Source organism: Pseudonaja textilis, chromosome 7 (assembly GCF_049901715.1).
Source record: "Pseudonaja textilis isolate UNSWEBS1 chromosome 7, rPseTex1.2, whole genome shotgun sequence".
Lineage (NCBI taxonomy): Eukaryota > Metazoa > Chordata > Lepidosauria > Squamata > Elapidae > Pseudonaja > Pseudonaja textilis.
The window spans coordinates 8,775,780-8,797,729 of NC_141996.1; the positions used below are offsets into that span (position 1 = coordinate 8,775,780).

The 21,950-nt window shown below is 40.6% G+C and overlaps 1 long non-coding RNA gene across 1 annotated transcript in view; it reads right to left on the bottom strand.

Moving 5' to 3' along the window:
• Window positions 1-19,311: 19,311 nt before the first annotated feature.
• The window catches only part of LOC148125238 (uncharacterized), a 34,482-nt gene continuing 31,843 nt past the window's right edge, over window positions 19,312-21,950 (bottom strand). The window contains exon 3 of the long non-coding RNA XR_015744400.1: window positions 19,312-19,698. This is a non-coding gene — a long non-coding RNA (uncharacterized LOC148125238). The remainder of the gene's footprint in view (window positions 19,699-21,950) is intronic.

Genomic DNA, 21,950 nt, shown 5'->3' on the forward strand with positions numbered 1-21,950 from the left:
TAATGAGTGTTTGATTAAAGTAGTGAGGTAGTATTGAGAGTCTGCAAGGAAAGGGTTAATTGTTTTACTAGCAGCTGTGATTTACTGGGTGGGAGGAATTTATTGCTCTGATTGCTGCTGCTATTACTCTGTAAACAATAGGCTGTAACAAGATGTTCAAAGCACGCTGGATTTTTGAAAGAGAGCAAAACTCGCTGAATTAAAACACTTTAACTACAATCAGTATGTCTCTGAATAAGATTGTTTTCCAATAGTTTCCTAAAGTTCTTCAAGTTGAGTAGTATTAAAAAAAATAGTCCAGAAATTTGGGTTAACCAATCCAATCTGTCCTTTACTTTTAAAGTTACTTCTAGTTGCAATATGCTTTTTTAAAAACTAAATCTGACAGTCACTCCAGATCGTTAATCACAGCTATTTTCCTCCTTTGAGTCCCACTTTCCAAGGAAAATTCCACTGCAGAAATTGGAGTGATTCTTACCAAGACTAAGCACGCTGATACAAGATCTTTCCTTTCTTTTTCACTTCTGTCTCAGCTGCCTTCCTGGCTTCGATTCAGCCATGCTGGCAGTTCTCTTTTTAGTTCGGATGGAGGGGTTTTCTTCCGGTCAGTCGAGGAGAATCTCCTCTCCTCGCCTGAATGCTAGGAATATCAGCCAATAGATGTGGCGAGTCTCTGATCAAGAAAAGCCATTTTCTAGAAACATTCATCTCAATTAAAGAAGAGGAAACAGAATAACTAATTATGTTTTGCTATGAGCCAATTGTCGACTTGGGAATTATCATGGTAGGAAAAGATGATAAAAAATCAGCAAATCAGTTAGAAATCCTCCAAGGAAAATATGATGGGAATGTCACGAAGGTACTTTTGATCGACATTAGCTTCTGAAATCTGTAGGTTTGCTTCTTCCAAATCTATGATCCCATTCAAGAATGTCAAATCTTCTGTGGGACAATATAGATGAGAAAGTTTAGATTCCTCCAACTCCTTAAAGCCCTTCTCCAGCCTCATATTTTACTAACCGTTTGCAGTGAGATTTTCATTATGGTAGAAATAATATTTTAAACTGACATTCATTTAAACAGATTAAACATATAATCAGAGTTGGAAGGGATCTTGTACGTCATCTAGTCCAACCCCCCTGCCCAAGCAGGAGACCCTACACCATTTCTGACAAATCGGAGTCCAATCTCTTCTTGAAAGTCTCAAGTGATGACGCTCCCACAACTTCTGAGGGCAAGTTGTTCCCTTGGTTGATTGTTCTCACTGTCAGAAAGTTTCTCCTTATTTCCAGGTTAAATCTCTCCTTGTTCAGTTTCCATCTATTGTTTCTTGTCTTGCCTTCAGGTGCTTTGGAAAATAGCTTGACACCCTTGTCTTTGTAGAAGCCCCTCAAATAATGGAATACTGTTATCATGTCTCCCCTGGTCCTTCTCTTCACTAGACCAGCCGTGCCCAGTTCCTGCAACTGTTCTTCATATGTTTTAGCCTCTAGTCCTCTAATCATCCTTGTTGCTCTTCTCTGCACTTTTTCTAGAGTCTCCGCATCTTTTTTATAGTGTGGTGACCAAAACTGGATGCAGTACTCTAGGTGTGGTCTTACTAAGGCTTTACAGAGTGGTATTAGTACCTCACTTTATCAACAGATTTATCAACAGATCCATGGACTCACACACTGATATTATGTTCTATTACTAATATGGCAAAATTTAAGGTTAAAACAGTAAATGTGTTTAATATAGTCACTACCCTACAAAAATACGGTATGTTGAGACTCTGGAAAGAGTGCAGAGGAGAGCAACAGAAACAGTTAGAGGACTGGAGGCTAAAACATACAGAATAGTTGTTGGAATTGGGTATGTCTAGTCTCATGAAAAAAAGGACTAGGGGATGACATGATAGCAGTATTCCATTATTTGAGGGGCTCCTACAAAGACAAGGGTGTCAAGCTATTTTCCAAAGCACTTGAAGGCAGGACAAGAAACAATAGATGGAAACTAACCAAGGAGAGAAACACCCTGAAACTAAGGAGAAATTTCCGAAAGTTGCCGGTAATCAATCAATGGAATAACTTGTCTCCAGAAGCTGTGGATGCCCCATCACTAGAAGCTTTCAAAAAAAAAAAAAAAGACTGGACAACTATTTGTCTGAAATGGTATTGGGTCTCCAGGGGTTAGACTAGAAGACCTCCAAGGTCCCTCTCAACTCTAGTATTCTAATATATTCTCTGTTCTCTGTTCTCATATATTGTTTAGTTTAGATTCAAGCCAGATTCCCCCATTTTAAATAAATCCTAAGTAAACATAAACATCTTTTGTTTTACCTCTTGATAGTCCTAATTTTTTTTTCTTTTTTCTTTTTTAATTTAGCTTGTAGAAATTTATGCTGTTCATCCTATGGGATAGCAGCTTTATTTGTTTAGTTTGTTTACTTATGCTAGCGTGCATCCAGAAGTCTGTAATTTTTATGGCGGTGGTGCAGCTACAGGAATGCACTCAGCCTGTTTAGTCATGTTCAGCTGACAACAGACTCTTGTGCAGAAATGTGTGTGTGTGTGCGTGTTTGTGTGTGTTTGTATATGCATGCAAATGATGAAACGTGGCTGATAATATCACCATGACAATGCTGTAATTAACTGAATGACCACAATTTCTTATATGTATCCATTTCATGTATTCATAACTATGTTTATACTTATACCTGTTATCTTATAATCGCTTGACAAAATAAAATAAATAAAATAAAATAAATTGAGCCCAACATTTCTGTTGTTAAGTGAGACATGCCAACTCATAAAACATTCCTATGCCTGTTTTAGTAGTTGCCAAAAAAGGACGGGGGGTGGGGAGGAGGAAGGAAATCTGGAAGAGCAGTTGAAAGAAAAGTACATTCCAACTCTTATCTTTAAAAGATTGTAACTAAACTACCAGAGCTTTTGCCTGTGAATATATTTAATTGGAGAACATGAATGATAACACCTGGCCTGTGAATGTGCTCAATTGGAGAATCTGGTTTATGAGACATTCAGGGGGAGGGGGAAACAGGGTCAGAGGAGACTGTAAATGACGTATGCCAGAGTTGGCTTCATACAGGGCAGTGCCAGTATGTCGCCTCTAAGGAATCCTTTGAAGTTTTTTGAAGTTTGGCTTGAGAATTATGATTTAATTAGAGCAATTGCTGGAATCCCGACAAGACATTTGTTAAGTGAATTTTGCCCCATTTTATGACTTTTCTTGCCACCGTTGTTAAGTGAATCACTGCAGTCAGTAAGTTAGTAACCCAGTTGTTAAGTGAATCTGGCTTCCCCATTGTCTTTGCTTCTCAGAAGGCCACAAAAGGGTGATCACGTGACCCCAGGACACTGCAACTGTCGTAAATATGAGTCAGTTGCCAAGGGTCTGAATTTTGATCACATGACCAGGGGGATGCTGTAATGGTTGTTAAGTGTGAAAGATGGTCATAAATCACTATTTTCAGTGCTGTTGTAACTTCAAACAGTTACTAACTGAACTGTTGAAAGTCAAGGAGAACCGGTAGTGGACATTTTGAGTAGTTTGGAGAACCGGCAAATCCCACCTCTGACTGGCCCCTCCCCCATCTGTTCTCTGCCTCCCGAGTCCCAGCTGATCGGCTGGGTCTTCTTTGGTTGCCCTGCACAGGAGAACGGAACTGGAAAGCAGGTTAGTGGGGTGGGAAGATAATGCGGATTTTGCAGTAACCTTTTTCCAGCCTTGGGGAGGGAATGGGGATTTTGCAGTATCCTTCCCTTGCCATGCCCACCAAGCCATGCCAACAGAACTGGTAGTAAAAAATTTTTAATCCCACCCATTGTTCGCTGAGGGCATGATTGTGCCAAAACCCAGAAACAAGTGTCAGGTTTTGGCACAACCATCATAAATCATGTTCACAGGACTATTAGATGGTGCAAATGGGTATAAATGTGTTTGTGTTACCAAGGGCCCGAAGAATGCTGAGTTTTGCTGACTGTGGGAACTTCAGATCTGGGTCGTAAGTCTCCTTTTTTTCAGGTAGATTGTAACATCGAACAGTTGCTTAGCGACCTGACATAAGTCAAGGGCTACCTACAACCTGGATGCGATTCTTTGCAAAGCTAGGATTCTATGTGGCCAATTTTCCAGAATGTGTTGTCCTCTGTAAAAGAAGATTTCTGCTTTCTGTTTCATTTTTATTGGAAGTGACACAATGCTGTCCCGATATCCATCAATTTTAATCAGGGGTAGGATTCAAAAATTAGCCATGGTGGGCGTTTCTTTCCAGGAGGCTCATTTTTCACCCTCCCCAGGCTCCAGAGGCTTTCCTCAGGCCTCCAGAAGGGCAAAAACAGCCTCCCCCGGGCTCTGGAGGCCCTCTGGAAGCTAGAAATAGACCCATTTCCAGCCTTCTGGAACTTCCGGGAGGCCCGTTCCTGCACTTACCGGCATCCAAAATGGACTCCGTGGAGACTCCCGGGAGGCGGGGCCGGGGGGGGCGGAGCCAGAAAATTGGTTCAAATGCTGGTCTGGCGAACCAGATATAAAATTAGCATCCGGTTCTTCCGAACCGGTCCAAACTGGCCGAATCCCACCCCTGATTTTAATCCCCCCCCAAAAAAAGCCATTTTGCCACCTTAAGCAGCTTCTCTCATAACACCTAAAGATCTTCAAACATCTCCCAAATGACACTGTGCTCCAGTTTCTTCATGCTCAATTTCAATAAGCGAGCATGGTGCACCTTTAATAAACCTGTGGAAGAGAAGAAACCATGCTTCTGAGCTTCCAATTTCCAGCTTCTTTCTGACTACATTCAAGGTGTTAGCCATCACCTTTAAAGGCTGATATGGCACAGTGCTAGGTTATCTGCAGGGCCACCTTGTCAACCTGGACACAGGTAGGGTAGGCACACTCCTAATCATAATCTTCTTTTAATGACCCCATAATCCCTTGTGGAATGGAGTCTGGGCAAGTGAATGGAGCTGAGTGTTTACTGGCTGGATGCCCTTCCTGTTGCCAATGTGGAGTTTATTTTCAGCAGATAAATTCTCATTGATGGGCACACTCCTAATCCTTTCCCCTAAATATTGCCATCTGACAGGACATAGGAAACAGGCCTTTTTTCCGTGGCAGCCCCTGTCCCACGGAACTCTCTGCCCTCTGAAGTCAAGCAGGCCTCCACCCTGATAATCTTCTAGCTTGGAAGAGCTGGCTTTCCTCCCAAAATGCTCAAAGAAGATTGGATAGTTGCACATTAAAAGGTTGACCTGGCACCAAGTTTTCATTGTTTTTAATGTTTAAATCTGCTTAGTTTTAAGTATGTTTTTATATGTCCTGCCCCTTTTCAACAAGTAAGTGATGACAGGAATAGAGTTTGCATTGTAACAGTGTGATGCTGCTTTAGATATTATACACACACACAAACACACACACACACACACACACTCAAGCACACACAAACAAGCACACACACACACAAGCACACACACACACACACACACACACACACCTTGCAGATCCTCTGGTTTAAAGCATCTATATTTCAAATGTTAAGCAAATTACAAATTACCCTTATTACTTTAAAGCTATTCCTCACACTTACCTCCAAAGTTGTCCCTAGAGGTCCACCAACATTTCTTTCTTTTTTTAATTTGTTTACTCAAAGTTTCAAAAAAAAATTTTTAAAAAGAGAAACACGTCCTCACATTTTGCAATGTTTTCATAACAGTGTACATATCTAGTAGTGTCAATTAAAGTCATTTGCTACAAGTAAATCTGTAACTTATTTCCTAAATCCTTACTTATGTTATTATTACATTATAATACAATATTTATTTATTTATATTACTTTACATATATACATAACTATATTATATACATAACTATATATAACTATTTCTATTTTTCCTTAGTATTTCTTTGTCATTTTCATTAGATATCTTTACTTCCTTTTTATTCAACCATTTGTATCATATATTCCATATTGTAAAGAAATCTCCCTCTTCCTTATTTTTTAATAGCTTGGTTAATCTGATCATTTCTGTGCATTGGTGAATTTTATTAATTACTGCCAGATCTGTGGGTACCATTGTTGATTTCCAGTTTTGGGCAAAAGCTATCCTTGCCACTGTGATGATATGTAATGTTAGATGCTGGTGTTTTTTGTTCCATGTTGGTTCTGACATTCCCAATAAAAAGGTCTCTGGGTTAAATTTAATCTTTAGTTTTCTTTTCTTTTCTAGCCATACCTGTATCTTAAGCCAGTACTTTTGTGCTTGAGGACATGTCCACCACATGTGAAAATACGTTCCCTGGCTAATGGTTGCACTTCCAACATTTAGGTGACAGATTGGGGAACATTCTAGCTAATCTTGCTGGTGGGAGGTGCCAACGATAGGACGTTTTATAAATATTTTCTTTATATGAAACTGATAACATTGATTTATAATTCGTTTGCCATATTCATTCTCATTGTTCTAATTGAATATTGTGGCCACAATTTTTGGCCCATGTTATCATATTCTCTGCCCACCAACATTTCTAAATACCTTTGCACTTCTGCAGCCTGGATGCTTTCTTTCTTTCATCTTTAAAAAAATCTTTCTTTTGTTCCTGAAAGAGCCGCTTTTGGCTTTGGCAAAATGGTCCTGTGCTGAAGTTTAGGTCTCTTCTTTTCTTTTATTGTGGTCTTGTGTTCATATTCCAGACGTCCTTCATAGCCTTTTCCTATTTCTTTAACTCTTTGTTCTTTTCGACAATGCTGGTCTCACTTTTGAGTTTCTCCCCAATTCCAGCAGCCGCCTTCTTCTGTTGCCTAGGTAACATCCTTCCTTCTCTCACTTTCTGCTTAGGCTGGTAAGAATCCACGCAGCCCCTAAGATCTTGGCAGCCTTAAACTTTATTTGTTTTCAAGACTTATTAGTTGGCTTCCCTGATTACAGGCTGCCTTTCGGCTTGAAGGACACAATCAAGGTGGCTTAACCTTGAAAGCAACTCTCCCTTAACACACAAGCATAATTTTAAAAGCTCTTTTAATTATATCAAATTGAAGATTCTCTTCAGTCAAGCTCATGAGAACATGGAATAACGGGGTTAGAAGGGATCTTGGAGATCTTCTAGTCCAACCCTCTGCTCAAACAAGAGACCTTATGCCATTCTGGGCAAATGGCTGTCCAGTCCCTTCTTGAAAAATTCCAGCACCCACAACTTCTGGAGGCAAGATATCCCACCGATTGATTGTTCTCATAATCAGGAAATTTCTTCTTAGTTCCAGGTTGGATGTTTCTTTAATGATCATCCACACATACTTCTTGTCCTATCCTCATGAGTTTTCTCCCCTTTCCTCCCCTTCTCTTCAACAGCTCCTCAAGTACTGGAAGACCGCCACAACCAGAAGCACATTCCATGCATACCTTCTTCAAGGTTGTATCCCAGGCTACCGGGACCAAGCTCAGAGGCCGTGATCTCTACAGCCCCCAAAGTGCTCCATTGGGGAATGTGATTTATAACCACACCTTGGGGGAAGGGGAGAAACAGGGTCATAGATGGGCCATAAATTACACGAGGCAGAGCTGACTTCATTTGAGTATGTGCTGACATGTTGCTCCTAATAAATGATTGGATTTTTTCTTTTTTTGAAACTTGGCTCGAGGCTCATGGTTTAATGAGGGCATCCATTGGAACCCTGACAACCACTATCACGTCACCCCTAGTCCTTCTCTTCATTAGACAAGACATACCTAGTTCCCTCAATCATTCATTTGCTTGCTTCTTGTATTTGCTGACTAAGGGGTACAGGAAGTCCATGATGAATGGTTGAAGAAGCTAAGCATATCTAGCCTATCCTAGAGAAAGACTAGTGATGACATGATAACAGTCTTCCAGTATTTGAGGGGTTGTCACAGAGAAGAGGGGATTGACTTATTTTCCAAAGCACCTGAGGGCAGCTTGTTAAAGAGAGCACCAACCTAGAAGTTAAGGAGAATGTTCTGACACTGAGAACAGTCAATCTGTGGAACAGTTTGCCTTCCGGAGTTGTGGGTGCTCCATCACTGGAAGTTTTCAAGAAAAGATTGGACAACCCTTGGCCTGGAATGAAATAAAGTTTCCTGCTTGAGCAGGGAGTTGGACTAGAAGACCTCCAAGGTCCCTTCCAGCTCTGTTATTCTGTTAAATTGGGGATTACCTGTATATTCTTTTTCCAGAAGTCTGCATTAGAGCTTCGTATGGCTTCAGGAACTCATAGACTCATGGAATTCTTTATTGGCCAAGTGCGATTGGACACACAAGGATTTTGTCTTGGTGCAAATGCTCTCAGTGTAAATAAAAGAAAAGATATATTTGTCAAGAGTCAAGAATCATCAGGTACATAATAATAATAATAATAATAATAATAATAATAATAATAATAATAATAATAATAATAATAATAATAATAATAATAGTCAGAGGGTACAATAAGCAATCAAATCATACTAGGAAGCAGTCAGTATAAATCATAAGGATACAGGCGACTGGGCCTGGGTTGATGTATCCAATTAAACCTTAATCCCAGTTTAAGCATTTGCTGTGCTCACACAACCTGCAATGCTACAGCAAACAGGTTTAATTTATGCCTCAGTGTGATCACAAACTATGTAAACTGCTTAAGTTCAGATTGACCTATATGATGTAAAATATTTTTTTAAAAAAAACTCAAGTTGCTGCCCCACTTGGAATATTGTACTTGCTCTATATTTAATTGAGTATCCTATGGACTCCCATTGAATTGCCACATAGAATAGAATAGAATAGAATAGAATAGAATAGAATAGAATAGAATAGAATAGAATTCTTTATTGGTCAAGTGTAATTGACCAATAAGGAATTTGTCTTGGTGCAAATGCTCTCAGTGTACATAAAAGAAAAGATACATTCATCAAGAGTCAAGAATCATCAGGTACAACCCTTAATGATAGTCATAGGATACAATAAGCAATCAAATCATACTAGGAAACAGTCAATATAGATTGTAAGGATACAAGTGACAAGGTTACAGTCCTACAGTCACAAGTGGGAGGGGATGGGCGATAAGGAGTGATGAGAAGATTAATAGTAATAGTAGTGCAGATTTTGTAACAGTTGAACAGTGTGGAGGGAATTATTTGTTTAGCAGAGTGATTGCAAAAGATCACTTATCACACACAATCTATAGCAACGTTAAGTGTGGGTTGAATAACTGGAGGAGGAATTGCCTAACAAGGGCCTTTCTCATGCAGATTGGCAAAGACTTCCATAGACCATACAATGTGCTCATTCTCTCGCCAATAACACCGCAATAACACATGCTGTTGACTGACTGGGACATATGGAGAAAGCTACGAGTTCAACCTGCATCAGCAGCTTTGAAGGATGTGTGGTGAGGAGCAACCCTGGTGTCACTGCAGGTCCTGGCTAAAGAGATGAAAAGCTATGTATCCAACACATTCCCATCTACAATTTCCACATCAACCAGTTTTGTTGGTTGGCTAATGCGTTTGGGCCCTATTACGTCCAGAATGAACTTCTCCCCGTTGAATTCCAATGATGGCTTGTAACCGGGAGTGGGCTGCTTAGTGGGTTGGCAGGCATTTGGGAGAGCCCCTAGCTAAGGTTCTGCACAGTTTGGAGAACTCCCAAAATCCCACTCCTGGCTGGCCCTGCCCACCCTGCCCCTCCCCCTCCCAGGAGACCCCACACGGCCCGTTTTGGATGCAGGTAAGTGCAGGGCGCGCATGGAGGCTCGGAGAGGGTAAAAAACAGGCCTCCTGGAAGTTTGGGAAGGCTGGAAATAGGCCTGTTTCTGGCTTGTAGAGAGGGCGTGCACAGAGGCTCAGGAAGGGTGAAAAATGGAAATTCGGGATGTTTCCCACTTCCAGAGAGCTGCTGGAGCCTGGGAAGGTGGTTTTCACCCTCCTGGAAGTTCGAGGAAAGCTCCAGAGCCTGGGGACTGCAAAAACGCCCCCCCCTGTGGTAAAGGAGGATGACTAGGCCATACCCACAATGGCCACGCCCACCCAGCAACCAGGCAGAAAACCAAGGGCTAAAATTTTTGAAGCCTACCCCTGCTTGTAACCTGAGCAAAACCTAGACACGAAGGCTATTTCCTTTTTATTAATACATTTTATTGAATACACATTACAAACAATTGGACACAGTACGACTTTCTTGGCCATCATTTTGGCCATACAAGCTATAGTATACAGATACACATAACAGTTAGTTTCCTTTTTCCCTTATGTGCTAGCTGCATATTATTTCTATTTACATTTATATACATTTATATACGATTATATACATATTTGCAACCGTTTTTTATACTCATGCATTCGTATCATCTCGTATTTGTCCATTATACTCCATTCTCTTTGGTTTATAAAATGTTAACTTTCATTCCTATAAAGCGTCAAACTTTTCTTTCTTTTTCCTTGGCTCTAGCCATTGATACATTTTGCTCCAGTCTTCATAATACTCTGTCTCATGCTATTTCCTCTCCCCAGTCCAATTACTTGGGTCGTTGAAATTTGGGCAGCAGTTTAGGTAACTATGATCATGATTGTATTGAGATGTGAAACCTGGAACCACACTGCTTGCCAAAGGAGATTTTTTATTTATTTATTTAAAAAATAAAATTGGAGAGGAAATTGAATAATGAAACTATAAGGTATGTTTAACTGATTATGGTGGTTGACATTAGAATATTGAAATGTTGAAAATAAGCAATGAAGTTGTGACTTAATGTGAATATGTGGATTAAGAGATATTATTAACTCTGCTTATACTAACATGCACGATACATTTATGCCACACTGTTAATGTATTGTTGTGTTTGTATATTGAAATAAAAAACTTGATTTTAAAAAAAAAAGAAATTTAGGCAGCAGAGGGTAGAATACACTCTCTCAAGCTATAAAGGCGGCCTTGGCAGAAGAAGCGTCAGTTTCTAGCGAGATCTTCTCAGTTTCCATTGTTATCTTTTGAGGGAAATGAGAAAAGCCACTGGCTTGGCTCCAACTTCATCAATGTGGCATTTGGCATTTTGGAAATGACCGTTTGTCCACATTGCATCTTTGATCACAATCTGCCAGGCTGCAGGTTTTGGGGAGAAAAAGATTGAAATGAAACGAAATGAAATAAAGATGAAGGTTAGCAAAGGATCAAACTACTGGTAGTGGGAATAAGGAGTTAGCCTGCAGTCTTTGGTTTTGGAATTGCTCAGGGATAATTTCCCTTTTCCTCCAATTTATTACGCACAGCTTTTTGTACATCATATCGAGAGTTTTGCAGTGATAATTCAGTGCCAGAAAAATAAACACAGATGGCTGATGCTTCATTTAACATCTTTATAAACATAATAAGTAGATTTTACAAACCAGTTGTAGATTTCTCCAACATGGAGCAAACTCAAAGAGAAACATGTTGCAAGTTCAGAGCAGAGCTCCAGTCTTCAGCAAGCAAGCAAGTTAGTTTCATCTTCAATAGACAGATTCAGAGCTGCAGAGTTGCAGAGCTTAATATAGAGTCACGCCTAGGCTACTTTTAGTTTCAGTTTCCAGCTTAGGCTACTTCTAGTTTCAGTTTCCAAACTATCCTCATTGGCTGATTTAGTTGCTATGCCTATTCATTGGCTGATCTTGTTACCAAGCTCTATTTGTCATGCCCCTGGAGACTGACTCTGAAGAAGAGGAGGAACAGCCAACAGGGAGTGGAAGTGTGGCTCCAGAGGTGGTGGAGGAGGCTGGGGAAGGGCAGAGGCCGGTTGAGCAATCAGAAGAGGATCCAGGCCCATCCCCTCTCCACCCTAGGGCAGAGGAGAGATCAGGGAAAAGCATGGTCTACTCAGGAGGAGAGGGCCATGATCCTCCTCATGGGTTGCAGCTGTGAGCTCTGTATAAGAGTTTGGAACTGCGTGTTCACAGATGCTGAAGTCAAATTAGTGCTTTTCTTGGATGAGGTTTATCTTTGTTGGCGTTCTTCCCATGGACTCTCTCCGGCTTATCTTCCTGGAATGTGTGATTAATTATCTTGGTTTGCCTTGGAACTCTTGTCAATCCTCTTGTTTTTGGTTTCCTTTTGCTTCATTATCTACTTTTTGTGACTAATAAAACAGCGAAGCTAAGTTGAAGGCATTACAAGACCTTGATTCATGTTTTAGTTTTTGTGCTATTTTTGAGACACTACGGGTCATCACACTATTCCAGTTCATGAATATACTGACACATCCTATCTCAGATATCGAATGAATGAGATGATTTGATTAGGGTAGCCTTTCCACGATAAGGCTCCAAGACACCACAGTATGTGCCATCAGTTTCAATACTTGATGAGCCGTGGTGGTGCAGTGGTTAGAATGCTGTATTGCAGACTAACTCTTTATTTCCACTGCCAGTAGTTTGATCCTGATCGGCTTAAAGGTGACTCAGCCTTCCTTCTTTCCGAGGTGGGTAAAATGAGGACCCAGACCTGTGATGGCGAACCTATTGCACATGGGCCGGAAGTGGCACGCAGAGCCGTCACACAGAACAGATTCACTGCACATGCGTGCAAGCCTCCTGCCTCCCAGCTGATTGTTGGGTATCTGCCACACATGCAGAGGGGGGCGTGGGCATGAGAGAGGTCATGCACGGATGCTCAGAGGTGCACAACGTGTGTGTCTGGGGGTCGTATGTGTATGCGTAGGGGGCAGGGAGGGTTGCGTGCGCATTGCATTATGGGTGCAGGCACATGTGTGCAAGCATGTGCAGCTTGGCACATGACGATGAAAAGGTTAGCCATCACTGACCCAGACTGTTGGGGGCAATATGCTGACTCTGTAAACCACTTAGAGAGGGCTGTAAGGTGCTAAAAAAAGAGTTGGTTGCGGTAAGATCAGGGGTGGGATTCTACCAGTTTACACCTATTCGCTAGAACCGGTTGTTAACATTCTAAGCAGTTTGGAGAACTGATTGTTAGAAGAAATTACTGGTCTAATCCTGTAAGGAAGGCAGGAAGGAAACATTCTGGTGTTGCTTACAGAAACTGCCTCTCTGTTAACCCTTATTACATTCTTGGCAGGACTAGAATTCCTGTCTCAGGAACTTCTCTGGAATTTTTTTCCCCTCCTTTGTTGGTACTTTGCTTGTGTGGAGTGACCATTCAAAATTACGATGGCACTGAAAAAAGTGACTTATGACCATTTTTCACACTTACGACTGTTGCAGCATCCCCACAGTCATGAGAGGCCAGGCGAGGAGATGCGTGCCTCGATGTGAGTGATATTGAGTTGGCCACGCCCACCAACTAAGCCTCGCCCACAGAACCAGTTGTTAAAAAATTTGAATCCCACCCCTGGGTAAGATGTTCTATTCCATGGCCAAGGCAGTTATAGGTCCAGGCATGGTGAAGATAGAAAGATACACAGATAGCAGTAGCACTTAGACTTGTATACTGCTTTTTGTCAGGTTGATACCAGGTGACACCAGGTATCTATTGTTAATTCATTTTACAATTGGGTCAGATCTGGAATAATGTCAGGTTTCCAAGTGAGGAAATCAATGTTAAAAGAAAAAGTCCATCTTCAAAAAGATTTCTTTTATTTAGGAAAGCATCAAATTGGCAAAGTCCATGGTAATTTTCGGATCTGACCCAACCTGAAATTACCCCACAATATTAGAAGTTAGAAAGAAAAAATTAGGAAAAAAAAGTTAGACCTAGAAAACCTAGAACTACGCCACCTGCAGTCTGATCTAAATATAGTATATAAAATCATACATTGCAATGTCCTACCTGTCAATGAATACTTCAGCTTCAACCATAACAACACAAGAGCAAACAATAGATACAAACTCAAGGTTAATTGCACCAAACTTGATTGCAGGAAATATGACTTCAGCAACAGAGTGGTCAATGTCTGGAATATTCTACCTGACTCTATGGTTTCTTCCCCAAACCCCCAAAACTTTAACCTTAGACTGTCTACTATTGACCTCACCCCATTCCTAAGAGGTTTGTAGGGGGCGTGCATAAGTGCACCAACGTGCCTACCGTCCCTGTCCTATTGTTTCTTTTTTTATTTTTCTTATATGTATCCATGCATTCATAACTATGTTTATACTTATACCTATTATCTTGTAAGCAATTAACAAATCAAATCAAATAAAAAAAATAAAATAAAAACCCCCAAAAGTCACATTCTCCAATAGAAGTAATTCAATGTTGTTTGATGTCATAAATTTCCACCTCCAGGGGCCCAAGCACGGACGGCTCGTTTCCCACGGGAAGAAGAATCACCTAGCCAAAACAACTCTCTTTATCTCCACTCCTCCTCCCTTAGGAATGTGGCAAGCCCAAAACCCTTCCCCCCATGACTGCCACAGAGAAAATAAGAAAAAGAATATAGACTAAGACAAACTAAAATGGCTACACTTATGTCAATTTCGGCCTTGACACTTTTCAGTGATTTACAGCCCTTTCTAAGCAGTTTACAGAGTCAGCCTGTTGCTCCCAACAATCTGGGTCCTCAGTTTACCCACCTCCGAAGGATGGAAGGCTGCGTCAACCTGGAACTGATGAGAATCGAACTGCTGAACTGCTGGCTGCTGGCAGTCAACAGAAGTAGCCTGCGGTACTGCACTCTAACCACTGTGCCACCACAGTTCTTATAGATCAGATTGTACAGGTGGTTCTTGATTAAACTCAAATTTACTGTTGCTTAATAAGGCATAATTGTTAAGTGAGTTTTGGCCCATTTTATGACCTGTTAAATGAATCATTGTAGTTGTTAAGTTAGTGACATGGCTGTTAAGTGAAACTGGCTTCCCCATTGACTTTGTTTGTCAGAAGGTCACAAAAGAAGATCACATGACCCTGGGACACTGCAACTGTCATAAGTACACGCCAGTTGCCATGCATCCGAATTTTGATCATGTAATCATGGGGATTCTGTAACAGTTGTAAGTATGAAAAACAGTTAAAAATCACTTTTTTCCAGTGCCGTTGTAACTTCAAACACACTAAATGAACGATTGTAAGTCAAGGAAAACCTACAAGCCACTTTTTTCCAGTGCCGTTGTAACTTCAAACACACTAAATGAACGATGGTAAGTAGAGGACTACCTACAATGACAGGACAGAAGTCAAGAAGTCTTCTTGTTATACAAACATTGGGGGTACATTTGTGGTAGCTTTTGACTCCATAACAAAGCAGAGTCCAAAACTTACAGTACAGGAAATGCATATCTAATTATACATGGATTAACTGCAGCTAGAACTGTATTTGCACAAAATTGGAAAAATAATGAGATCCCTATAGAGGAGAATGTGACTAGGGAACTATTACAATGTGCAAAAATGAATAGATTAATGCTTGCTATAAAAGAGAAAACACAAACTGAATATTATATGACATAAGAGTTATTTTATGGATGGTTGGAGAATAAAAATAGAAATGAGAAATAAATAGAGATTAGTGAAATAAAGAATATATATTAAGATAGAGATGTAAACAATACGATGACTATTATATATGACTGTTAAGGTGAGCATGGTATATTATATATTCCATTAGAATGTTAATGTTATATGTTAAGTGGAAGAAATGAATAGTTATAATGCTGATAATTAATGCTGATTATTAATATTGTAACATTAGAGAATTATTATCAATGTAATGAATATTGTAAACTTTGATTGTAATTGCACAGATGTTTGTACCCAGATGACACACTGTTTAATGGAAAATATGTTTAAGTTATTGTAAAAAATTACACACAAGAAAAAGGCAAAGCAGTTGCTCTTCTTAGCAGATTTAAAAATATCCCAAGTAGCTTTCTTTTTATTATCCCTTTGCTCAATCCCTTCCGTGTTGGGCTATTTTTATTTTTTCTTCTCAACATGCATCAAACCTGCTTCTCAGAGTGCCAGTTTGAGATTCCTATTTCTTAAGACTGCTTTAGCTTCCCGTTTTTGAAAAATGGAAGAGACATTATTCTCGGTGTTATTATCTGCTAAACCTTTGCAAAGAGAGGCTAATTCCTCTGTATCGGATGTGCCTAACGCAGCAAGTTGCAAATCTGTATCCTTACCGTCCAGTGGTGGGATTCAAATTATTTTACTACCGGTTCTGTGGGCGTGGCTTGGTGGGCGTGACATGGCTTGGTGGGCATGGCAGGGGAAGGATGCTGTAAAATCTCCATTCCTACCCCACTACTGGGGGAAGGTTACTGAAAAATCCCCATTTCCTCCCCACCTCACTAACCTGCTTTCCAGCTCCGTTCTCCCCACCTCACTAACCTGCTTTCCAGCTCCGTTCTCCTGTACAGGGCAACAAAGGAAGACCCAGCCAATCAGCTGGGACTCGGGAGGCAGAGAAGAGATGGGGGCGGGGCCAGTTAGAGGTGGTATTTTCTGGTTCTCCAAACTACTCAAAATTTCCACTATTGATTCTCTGAACTATTCAAAAGTTCTGCTACCGGTTCTCCAGAACTGGTCAGAACCTGCTGAATACCACCTCTGTTACCGTCCAATTATAGGATGCTATTTTGATGAAAACTCCAGATTGTTCTCCCATTGGTTTTGTAGCAGTAATTTTAGAAATGAATTTCTTCCATCACCGGGTAGATTAATAAGGTATGGTCCGTTTGTGGGAACAATTTTAATAACTGGAAAGAATTTTAATTCCATGTTTAGATGTATTATTGTTCTGTACCTGACCCTCATTTTGGTTATTAATGTAACCCACAAGTCACCAAAACTAGGGAACCATGTTGCATAGATCATTAATTGACTTCTTCCTCTGGTAATTAATGACTGGGCTAAAATAGTTCACCTGCACAAATAACAGCAAAGAGAGAAAAAACCTTTACGCAAACTTCTTTGAATCCACAAATGTATTGCCCAAGCCTGACCCACCAATGAAAAGAAAAGAGGTCTACAAACATGAGAAAAAAATTAATTAAAATATTTTCCCCATGGGAGTTACACATTCACCAAACTGAATGTTACCAGAAGCACATACTGGTAGTCTTTGATTTACAACCGGAGGGTGGGTGGGCTGCTGGGGGGTCTCAGAGGTTCAGGAGACCCCTAGCTAAGATTCTGTGCAGTTCAGAGAACCCCTAAATCCCACCTGTTCTGTCACCAGTAAAGAGACTCGCAGACCGGAGTTGAATTCAGCTCCTTAATAATAACAGTAACTTCAACTGCAGTCGAACCGCAGCAGCCCTTTTTATAGCGGCTGCTCCATGGCTCGCAACCAATGACATTTAGTTAAACCTCCTGTCGCTATTGGCGGCCAATCAGGTACTAATGTTACTAACCAATCGTATCGTTGTTTCTGTTAACCAATAGGAACATCGCCCTAGAAGTCTCTATTTAAATACACTACACCACCCCTGGCTGGTCTCGCCCGCCCACCCTGCCCCGCCCCCTCCCAGGAGTCCCCACGTGGCCCATTTTGGATGCAGTACAGGGCAGGCATGGAGGCTTGGGAGGGTAGGAAACAGTCCTCGTGGAAGTTTGGGAAGGGCGGAAATGGGCCTTGTTTCCGGCTTCCAGAGAGCCTCCAGGGCCCAGGGAGGCTGTTTTCGCCCTCCTGGAGGCTCAAGGAAAGCCTCTGGAGTCCAGGGAGGGCAAAATACCCCCAACTGTCATGGTGCAGGAGGTTGACTAGGCCATGCCCACCATGGCCATGCCCACCCAGCGACCAGGCAGAGAACCCTTTGCTAAAATTGGAAGTTACAACGGCACAGGAAAAGGGGACTGAACACCGTTCTTCACACTTACAACTGTTGCAGTACAGGGAGTCCTCGACTTAACGATCACAACGGAGCCCCAAATCTTTATTGCTAAATGAAATATTTGTTAAGTGGAGTTTGTCCTGTTTTACGTCCTTTCGTGTGACAATTGTTAAGTGAATCACTCCGGTTGTTAAATGAATAATATGATTGTTCACTGAATCTGGCTTCCTAATTGACTTTGCTTGAAAGAAAGTCACAAAAGGAGATAGTGTGATCCCAGGACACTGCAACCATCGTAAATATGAGTCAGTTGCCAACATTTCAATTTTGATCACATGATCATGGAAATTGTCATGCCCCTGTTGGAATCTGATTCTGAGGGGGAGGCCGAGCAGCTGACAGGGAGTGGGAGTGTGGCCCTGGTGGCTGTGAAGGAAACTGGGGAAGGGCACAGTCTGGCTGGGCATTCAGAGGAAGACCCAGGGCCACCCCCTCTTCATCCTAGGGCACGCAGGGAGGAACGGATAAGGGAGCAATGTGGGTTATGGGGGAGAAAAAGGCCCTGATTCCCTTCATTAGCTGCAGCTGGGGAAACAGGATAAAGAGGGTGTTTGCGCACAGAACTTTGATGGAAGCAAACCATGCATTATCTTTGTTTGTCAAGTCTTATCTGGGTTTTGGCGTCCTCCCAACTGTGTGTGTTTCGTTATTTTTTGAAGTCTGCAATTCCTTATCCTGCCCTGTCTCGTTAATTGCTGCAGCGTGGTTTGTGTTGGTTTTTATTTCTAATTTATAAGTACTTTGGGTTCAGATTGAATTTCTTCCTTTTAACAACTGTTCTTGGGAGAGTTTTTTCTCCAGCCAATGATAACTGGACATTGGGGGTCAAGTTGGAGGAATTAAAGGGACTTAACTTATTTTTGTGACTTTGTTACTTTTGTGGCACCTGCCCTGAGTCATCACAGAAATGCTTCAAAAGCCTTAAGTGTGAGAAACAGTCATAAGTCACATTTTTTCCAGTGCCATTGTAACTTTGAATGGTCACTAAATGGACTGTTGTAAGTCGAGAACTACCTGTACCATGAATTTTCTGACAATATGATATTTATGTTGAATTTATCATTGTTATTGGCTGAATATGATCATTTTCAAATTATAGTCTTTGACTTATAACCAGACACAATTGAGCCCAAAATTTCTGCTGCTAAGCAAGGCATATGTTTAGTAAGTTTTGCCTCATTTTATGACCTTTCTTGCCACAGTTGTTAAGTGGATCAATGCAGTTGTAAGAGTAATAGCATGGTTGTTAAGTGAAAATTTGCTGGCTGGGGAATTCTGGGAGTTGAAATCCTCATATCTTAAAGCTGCCAAAGTTGAAAAACGCTCATATTCGAAATGACTTAAAAACATAGAAGTTAGAATTTCAGCTTTGAAGCCCCCACCCAAAAAGCGGAGGCGCATCTAACAGAAACCATGGGCGTCCAACTTTATTTAAGAATAAGCTTCATTTCATTCACCCAAATATTTGGATTGGATTATTTTGAAAGGCGATATATATCATCATATTCCATCCTTCAGTGACTCGGGGAGAGAGAGAAAAAAAGGTACCGAAAACCCATTTCACTTAGGCCATTTTCCACAAACACAAATTAATAGTGAAGGGAAATTCATCAAAAGGAGAAAGTGACAAATCTGATCCAAGCTTTCAACACCTGTTCGCTTTCTGATGAAGAGAGCTGTACAAGCCAAAAGGAAAGGCAGATTTATTTATTTTTTAAAGCAAGAGGCTGCTCCTGGTTGAAAGGATTTAGCTGGTGACTTCGCTGTTGCCCTGGGGATGCCAGTTGGGGAGCTCCTTTCATATCCCTGGGAAGGAGCTAGAGTGAAGGACAGGAGCTCAACCATGCCCCATGGCAGCTTTCGGGTTTCGAACGTGGGCTTGCCTGCCCAGAGTCCCAAGCCACTGTGGTCCTAGCAGCTGTATTGAACATGGGGATAAAAGCACAAAAGAAAAAAAAAACAGAGCTTAATAAAAAATACAGTTGAATTCACCAGTATATTTCATCTTTACATTGCTCAATTTCCTACACCTTCAATGACATCTTTAAAGCTCTAATTTGCTTTTCCGGATGCTAGAAGCTTTGCCAGTAGGGCCCATCTGTATCCTGCATTAATATTCAGTTTTGTTTTTCATCAGAGAGGGTTTTTTTTTTTTTTGCAGATTCTTCTTTCTTGATCTTGAACAGTGTATGCACTGAAAACCTCATTTGTCATTTGTAATTCTGCCACTTCCGTTTGACTGCCATCAGTTCAACATTGTAGGTATTCGGGTTTTGCAAAGTAGAAAATCTATCAGGAATGATAGGTTTTTCTCTTGTGGTTGTGGTCCTGTTAGATGCCATCAAGTCGTGACCTACTGCTGGTGAGTCTATGGATAAATGCACATTATCTCTATATGTTCCTGGCATCCTGTGGCATTTGTGCAAGGACACAAGAGGATCCACTGAGATGCCATCAAAATAATGAAACATGCATTGTGATGTTATGAAGTAAACTCCATTCCTTATGTGCCTGTGTGTGATGTCAGAACATAGCCTGCCTGCCTGCCTATCTATCTGCCTATCTGCCATCTGCTATCTGCCTATCTGCCTGTCTGTCTGTCCGTCCATCCGTCCATCCATCCATCCGTCCATCCGTCCATCCGTCCATCCGTCCATCCGTCCATCCACCCATCCACCCATCCATCAATCATCTGTCTATCTATCATCTATCATCTATTTATCATCTATCATCTATCTATCATCTTTCTTACCTATCTATCTATCATCCATCTATCATCTGTCTGTCTATCTATCTATCTATCTATCTATCTATCTATCTATCTATCTATCTATCTATCTATCTATCTATCTATCTATCTATCTATCTATCTATCTATCTACCTCTATCTATCATCTATCTATCATCTATTTATTTATGATCTATCTATCACATATCTATCATATAACTATCTATCTATCTATCTATCTATCTATCTATCTATCTATCTATCTATCTATCTATCTATCTATTATCTCTCTCTCTCTTTCTTGTTCTGAAGAAGGAGGACAAGCGTGATGTTGTGACAAAAAGTTCATGAATTTCTGTTTGACATCCCAGTACAAATACAAAACAGTAGAAGGGAAAAGAAAATGTGTTAGCAAGCATTTATTGTAAACAAAGCTCATGCTGAATGTTCTTCCACTATGATTTTTGAGAAAAAAAGTAGTGCCTTGTTAACCTGGTGGACAGGATCATGTGTGCAATCAACAAAGCTTAATAAAAATAAATATCAGCGTAGGAACTCACACAGGTGTCTTTTAATCTCACTTCCCAGTATTTTTGATCATTGTAAGATCTACATATCATTCCCCCCATATATATATAATTGATATATAAATATCAATTTCCCCTGGATGCCACCATTTCCTTGCCTAGAGTTACTGGTGGATCTTGACCCATTCCGTTATTTGTAATCAAAATGCTGTTCAAAATGCAATCGGCTGAGTTAATTCCCAGATGGTCTGTGATAATTAGTCAAACCCAGCTGGCCACTCCAGATGGTGTAATATATACCAGCCAGCCATGAAAAAAAGCATATCTTTCTGAATATGAGTAGCGAACAGCAAACTTCAGAGTCCTTTTATAGCGTCGATGCTTCAAGCCACTTACCCATCAGATTAGCATGGTGCTCTTTCAGTATCCTAACAGGACTTGCCAAAGCACTGTTGTTGCTGTGTGTTGTTTCTCTGTGTGATAGAATATATGTGGGTATATACATAATTTTGTATTTATTTATTTTATTTTGACATGTTCATGTAGTGTATATTGGAGGTAGTGACCCTTTGAGAGCTGTATGCAATGACATTTCATTTTAATGTATGCTGATTAGTGTACATTGTAAGTGACAATAAAGCTATTCTATTCTATTCTATTCTATTCTATTCTATTCTATTCTATTCTATTCTATTCTATTCTATTCTATTCTATTCTATCCCATCCCATCCCATCCCATCCCATCCCATCCCATCCCATTATTCTACTCTAACTTTACTCTACTCCAACTTTACTCTACACTACTCTGTTCTATTCTTGCTCTTCTTCTTTCTGTTCTGCTTCTATTCTATTCTGTTCTGTTCTGTTTTACTACATTCCATTCTATTTAGTGTGATTATTTTTTCCCCCAATTTG